Consider the following 7,144-nt stretch of genomic DNA (forward strand, 5'->3'; position numbering starts at 1 on the left):
CCTTACATGCTGGGTATAAAATTCTGAAACTTCCTGAACTCGGGGTTCAGGGGATTGATTGATTACAGCAAAAGCTGTGCCCTCTGAACTTGGCTGTGTTATGCCAGATTCGTGGGACCCCAATAGACTTCCAGGAGCCGAATCCGATGCAATCACACAAGAGTCTTTATTGCAAGCTCGAGCCTGGACTCACAACCCAGGGAGTGAGTCCCGTTCCTTTGTTCAGTGAGATTTTATAGGTTTTGGGGGGATACTCTATGTGTCACAACATCACACAGCAAATCATTCCATACCGCGCGGGAAAATCAAACAACTCTTAACGTTGATTAGCATATTCAATGGCGGGAACAAGTTGGGTAGGGGTGATTGGTTAGTACAAGAGAGGGATTCGTTTGAACTGATTGGTTTAGGCCATGAGGGGTGTATGTGCTAAACTACATGGTTTTCCAACATGTTATCAACCACCATAAACTACTGGGGGGTCATCTGACATCCCAGGTATTTTCCCTGTCTCATGCTGATTGGAGGTTGCTAGGGGGGTTGCTATGGGCCCTCACCTAGCCTAACTGAGTCAGGGACACCTGGCGCCACAGATCTCTCCTGTTATTTACAGACAAACAACTCAGCAGGGTGGGTATGTGCCTAGGAGTGCTCTGTAGGTCTTTCCAAGGACAAGGGTCACGCCCCCTTCCTTGGACAGGCTTTGCTCTGAGGTAGAGGCTGGTTTCTCAAAAATGGAGTCACATTAGTTTCTCAGATGCAAAACTGTTTCCTGCTATGTTCTTTGCCTTGCCTCATCTGTCCCTACAACATTTTTGTTGATCCAGATGGGATGGAGGAGGTAAGGATGGCTGTTCTGTCTCTCTTGTCTCTGGGGACCGGCTCCCCCCCCCCCGCCCCCCGGCAGTGGGGGACAGTGTTTCCCCTTAGCACACACAGTCAAATCTTGGCCTGAAGGAGAGGCCACTCACCACCCAGTGCCCTGGAGCTGCCACCCCGGAGCACAACAGAACCCACAGGCAGCAGGAACCAGAATTAGGGTTTTGGAGCACCACCCAGTTGAACAGGGAGGATCCAGGTCCATTTGGTTTTGTAGCCCACCTGACTTCCCCTTCGAGGCCTAAGCGGGTGGAAGAAAGGCTTGATCACCCTCTGTTGGGTCCCGAGTACCCTCCAAAGTGGTTGGAGCTGAAACGGACCCAGACCCGGGGAGTCACCAGAGTAGTCTCTGTTCGGGGTCAGCGAGCAGAGGGGAAACCGTGAGGCCCTTTTCTGTTTGGTTTGGAATTGTTAGAATTTGGGCGGTATAGAAATTTTGTTCTGGCCATGTCTGTGTGAAAGTGTGTGAATGAGACGGACAAAGGGAAGGGTTCTGACTCAACCTGAGGGCCGAAGCGAGTGCAGAGTCCTGATCCGTGATTCCGTGGCACCTCACACAGTCTATGGTGGAATTTCCCCAACCAACGTCTAGGTGAAAGCTCCAGGTCGGGGGATGATACCGACCCCCAAGGCTAAGAGGGCCCTAAGTCCCCGTGAGGGGAGCTGCCAGAGTGGACTAAGTGGGAGATTTGTCCCAGTACCAGAGCCACAACCCAGATGAGAGCTCTCCAGATGCCTCTGCAAGGGACTAAAGGACCTGCCCATATCGACCAGAGGGAAACACCTGAGGGAGACAAGGCAGTTTTGTGTGCCAGCCTTTCTCCACCACTGAGCTCATAAGCTGGAAAAAATCATACTCCCTCCCCTACATGGAGAAACCCTGGGCCATGACTGATCTGATGCAGCCCATTATCCAGACCTAGGATGGGGTCCCAATGAAGAAGAAGGTCTAAAGATCAAGAGATATCAAGAAGCCTTTGTAGGAAACCTAAGAGAAGGGAAAAGAGAGCAAGATTTCCCTCCACATGCATATGAGCAAAGGTTCCCAGCAATGTTGTGTATGCTGACTGTTTCCCTCCCAGGTTGTAAATAAAACATGCCATTTCTCACTGTGTCCCTCCTGGTCCTTTGGAGGGAATAACAAATGGTAAACAGGAAAGAGAAAACAAAATGAACTGTTTGTGCCCAAGAGTTAGAAGGAATCAGAAACAGCCCTAAGCCCTAGCCTAAGCCGGAGCCCATCTGCAGACAGAGCAGAGCTAAGCCTCCCGCTGCTCCAGTATCTCCCCTCTCACACCCTCAATAGCCCTGAACATATCTCTGGGCCCCATCTCTGTCTAAGGCCCCTCTGCCCTATGAAACTGGCAACAATGATCAAAAGAGATGTGCCCAACTGACTCAGAGCTAAGTGTCTGGGCCACCACGGCTGCTGTCCCTCTCCCTGCTCAGAGGTGCTTGGGAGAGGAGGGGTACCTACAAGCAGAGCAGCCACAATGCAAGTTTATCAGCGAGGGGATGCAGAGGCTCAAGCAACAGGTGATCAATGCAGCCTTTATGAGAAAAACTCAGAGTGACATTGGCCAAAAATTACAAAAACTAGAGGGCTTTACTGAGAAGTGTGCCAGAGAGCTGATTAAGGTGGCCACCACAGTTATCACCAATGAAGACTCAGAGGCTCAAAGACGGACGGACCAAAAAGATAAAAAGGAGGATGGGTCTCTTTACAGCTGCTCTCACCACAAAACCAGAGGTCACTCAAAGCGGGGGTCTTACTAGAACAAAGCCAATGGTCCAAATGTTTATAAGGGGGAAAAACATGGCCAGACAAAAAGGGAAGCCTCCAGTGCCCTGCTGGGCAAGCACCCACTGCCATGCTCAAAAGCTGAGCCCTGAACAGAGAAGGAGCAAATGTTTCCCCCAGCCTTTGGCCCCAGCCCTTCCTTTTAGTTCTCCCCACCTGCTTGGAAGGTGATGACTGATGAAAATGGCAGGGGTCCGATAGACACACAGCTGCATCTGATGCATGGGACCCAGGGCCTCAGGAGGGCTCAGCTGCTGCAAGCCCAAGAATATACTGGGGATAAGTTCACGTTAACAGGCAACAGTGGGCCATAGGGTGCGCACTCCAAAAGGACATGCCACCCCAGCTCCAAGCCACATGCTGTGAGCCACCAGCAGGAAGGGCCACAGAGCCCCATGCACCCAGGCATAGCGAACAAAAACACAAGAGGGGCAGCTACTATGTACAATTAGAGCAGGCCCCTACCTGGTAGGAGGAGGAAGCCAAGCAGACAAAAAGCAACACTTAGGTGGGCACAATATGGCTGCCACACCAGGACCCGCACCAGACCTGCCCTCCAACCTCAGCAGACAGCCCACAGTGAGATTTACATAGGTGCCTTTTATACAAATGATGTCCCAGGTCATTCAATCTCTGCTAAGGTTTACATTAGATTTAAGAGTTGGAGAATTTCAGAAGCCAAGATCCTGCACCAGAAGATAACAAAAAAATCCTGCATCTAAAAGCGCCAGAGGCTCTGTGTATGCTTCCCTTCCCTAAATGACAGTTCCTCCTAGGTGCTTGAGTACACCATCTTTGGGACAGCCCTGGTCTCTGAATTATCAAGAAAAAGTCACTTAACTTGGTTACCATCTGACTCAGCAATAGAACAGACAACAGCAACTGGTGGTTCTCAGGAGTAAATACACATTCCAAATGTGTTTGGAGAGAATCAACATGGCCACCTGCGAACCAGCACGTTCTCCACCCACCAGGTGTCTCTTGCCTAGGGTGTGAGTTCAGAAGGGCCAATTGCTGTTTTATCAAGAATATTCAGCGAATTTAATCTTCATGGAGTCTGAGAGGATTTTAAACAACAGATGGTCACAAATGCAATCCAGACGCGAGAAAATTCGAGTCCCTTGGTGAGGGGAACCCTACCAGCTGAACAGCGGCTCCCCGCAGCTGGCAAAATTGAATGCTGCAGAGTTCTGGCAGTGCAGAGAAGCAGAGTTTCAGATCCTGTGGAGATCTGCCACCCATGCCTACACAAGGCACCAGACCGGGGACTGAAGTTGGGACTTAGTAAAGAAACAGTCCGGGTCCATCCTTCTCACTGGACACCCCACACGGAAATGGGCGGTCACCATCTTGGAGAATCAACTTCATCAGCTTTGGGGGGATTGCACAGCAGTGAGTTTGGCGACAGATCAGGTGTGTGACCCCCAGCACTCCCTTCCACCCAGCTGGGATAACTCAAAAACTTTCTCGCCAGCTCTCCGTGGGCGTGAATATCAGAGCCCAGTGAACCTGAAAAGGTGCCTGATCTCCAATTCCCCTTCCCTCCAGCGGTGATAACCAAAACCTTTCTTGCCAGCTCTCGATGGGTGTGGCTATCAGAGGGAATAAGTCAGAACAGGTTGCCAGTTTCCAACTCCTTCTCTCCACAGCCATGATGACTGGGTGACTAACAAAGAGAGCGCCCAGGTGTTCAAGAGTGCAGGGCGGCCAGGGCACTGCATGCCCAGAGTGAAACTAGAGCTGTGGAGAGGAGCCCCAGTAAGTGGGGCCTGGTGTGCAGAAATGAGGGGGCTAGAGACCTGGAGCAACCCAAAGAGACTGGGATTGGAGAGACATCCAGCAGGGGAGGGAGAGCCACCCCACACAGATTGCTTCCTACATCCTGAGGGCACCTACTGGAAGAGAAGAAAACAGAACTCTTAAGAGTGCATTTTTTTTCTTTTCTCTTCCATTTTTCTTTTTTCTTTTCTTTGTACTTTTCTCCCTCCTTCTCTTCCCCTCCCAACCTCCCAAGCATTACTACTTCTACTACATATAATTTACTAAATGCAAATAGGTGAATGTTTCTAGGCTTTTTATAGTCCTCCTAAGTACCTACCCCCAAATACTCCTGTCTACTCTCCTGTTAATATCCCCCTTCATTAGAGCTCTCCTCCAAAGTAGCTAAGGTATACTAACCCCCATATCCTCACATCTTTCCCCCTAAAGATAAAGTCCTACGACCAAATGTGAGTGTTCTTTCCCTATTCATAAAGCTTCTGCTGCTATCACCACTCATGGATTCATAGGATGCCTCAGTCATTGCCATAAAACTTTAGCTCCAAACAAGAAACTCATCTTACTGCAATGGTACACCAAGATGCAAGTCATTAGGGTTGACAAGGGACTCCAGGAGAGTGAGGAGTTGAAGCTCCAAACCTCAGTGCTTGTGTTCCAAAGAAAGAAAAGTTAAAGGCAGACCCAAAAAGCCATGCAGGAGAGCTTCATTATAAGTAAAAGTAGAGTAAGGCTCAAACACAGAGCACTCCTGAGTGGGTCTTCTCCCAGCCGAGAACGACAAATGGAACAATGCTGTCTCCAAATGGATTGGTGTTTTAGGGGTGCCCTGAGAGCTGGGGTCCACCTTCAGCACTATTTGACAATCAGGGTTCAACTCCTTCATGTCAGGTGGTAGAGTTTTGGGCTCTAGTTGGTCCTTTCCAGAACTGTCATGGTGTCCACCTAGGGAGGGGAGTGTTATTTATGAGTCAATCCTATGTTAATGTGAGAATTGGGATACCTGTGGCCATCAATTCTAGCTTTACAATGACCTCAACTGACCCTGTCAAGAGTTAGGAATAGCCCCCATTAAACCTTTGATGTATTTCTTATTTGGCTCCTTTTGTTCTCTTTATTTGTATACTTGTTGTTTTCCTGCATTATCTGAGTACCTACTTGCCTTAAAATTAATTTAAAGAAAACCTTAAAAGTAACTTAAGGAAAACCCATGACCTTGCCCTGATATTGGCTTGCATTTCACTTCTCACTACTCACTGCTACCTAACATCTCCCACTCTTTGAAACTGCAGGCTACATGGCAGATGAACAGCAGTCCCCCTGCCTTCCACAGGGACCATACAGGAAAGCAGGTAGAGAGAGGGTGGGGGCAGTCTCATAGACAGCTTTGGCAGGGTGCCCCACTCCTCACGCTGTAGTCCAACCAGACTTAGTTAAACTTCATAAATTTCATCACGGATCTTCAACAGCCCCATGGCACATTGGGCAAATATTCTCACAGATGAGAGATTAAAGCAGAGCACATCAGTCAAGGTGCCCCAGTGTAAGCAAGTAAGGGGGCAGGAATGCAGGTCCCACCCCCTAGGTCAGGGCTCCTATCTACTGGGTGTCAAAGAACCAGGCACACATGGGCACTTCCCTGGTCAGGCACCACACTGTGGCTTCACCAGACCGAGGTTCTAATGGAGTTGATGTCTGCTGCAAAGCTTTAATTCAACATGTAAACTTTTAAAAACAGGAAAGCATGAATTCTAATCACCAAAATATCCCCTTTACTAACAATATTACTGTACAAAATTCTGATGTCTTTTTCAGATTTAAAAAAAATGTAATCACATCATTAAATATGATTACAGCATAATATTAGAAACAACCCCAAATGCAAACATGACATTCAATTTCTCACAAAACATGTTTATTCAGATGTATCATTTCTATACTTTACAGGGTATATCATAGCAATACAATATATGTATACAAGTTTCATCATGCAACACTGAATCTCCCCCCAGGAGGTCACTATAGTGTAATCTCCCTTTAGTTTTTTGTGATTAATATCTTTGGATAGAATTCATACTGTGGCAGAGTCAGAGAGACTGTCTCTGAGTGTCCTTCAAGAATGGGGACATTCTAGCATTTCAAGCAGGTATTGATGTAGGACAGAGGAGGATGGAAATGTGCAGGAACAAGGTTTATTTAAGCTGGTGTAATCCAGAGGGGCTAATGCCAAAAAATCCCTGGACCCCAGGTATGGAAGTTCTCTGGGATTTCTACTCAGTGAATGGTTACACAACACAATGGTTAACATAATAGCTATTTTTATTCCATGTTCTTAGATTGGACAGAGGTTTCACAAGATTTTACTAAGAAAAGAGAAAGAGTAACTTTTGTACATCAACAAGCTTGATTGCAGACATAACTTTTTTTTAAGTTGTAGATGGGCACAATACCTTATTTTTATGTGGTGTAAGAATCAAACCCAGTGCCTCACACCTGCTAGGTAAGTGTTCTACCACTCAGCCACAACCCCAGCCCTGCAGACCTAAGTTTTACAAGAAAAACAAACCTGACCTTTACAATAAAGAGGAGCTAAACCACAATGAGCTCTCTAGAAATCCTGTTGACTTTAAAAAAAAAAAATCTTGTTTACTAGGAGAAAGGCTTATATGTTACAATTAAGGTGGGGAT

The sequence above is a fragment of the Marmota flaviventris genome, chromosome 17 (assembly GCF_047511675.1).
Source record: "Marmota flaviventris isolate mMarFla1 chromosome 17, mMarFla1.hap1, whole genome shotgun sequence".
NCBI lineage: Eukaryota > Metazoa > Chordata > Mammalia > Rodentia > Sciuridae > Marmota > Marmota flaviventris.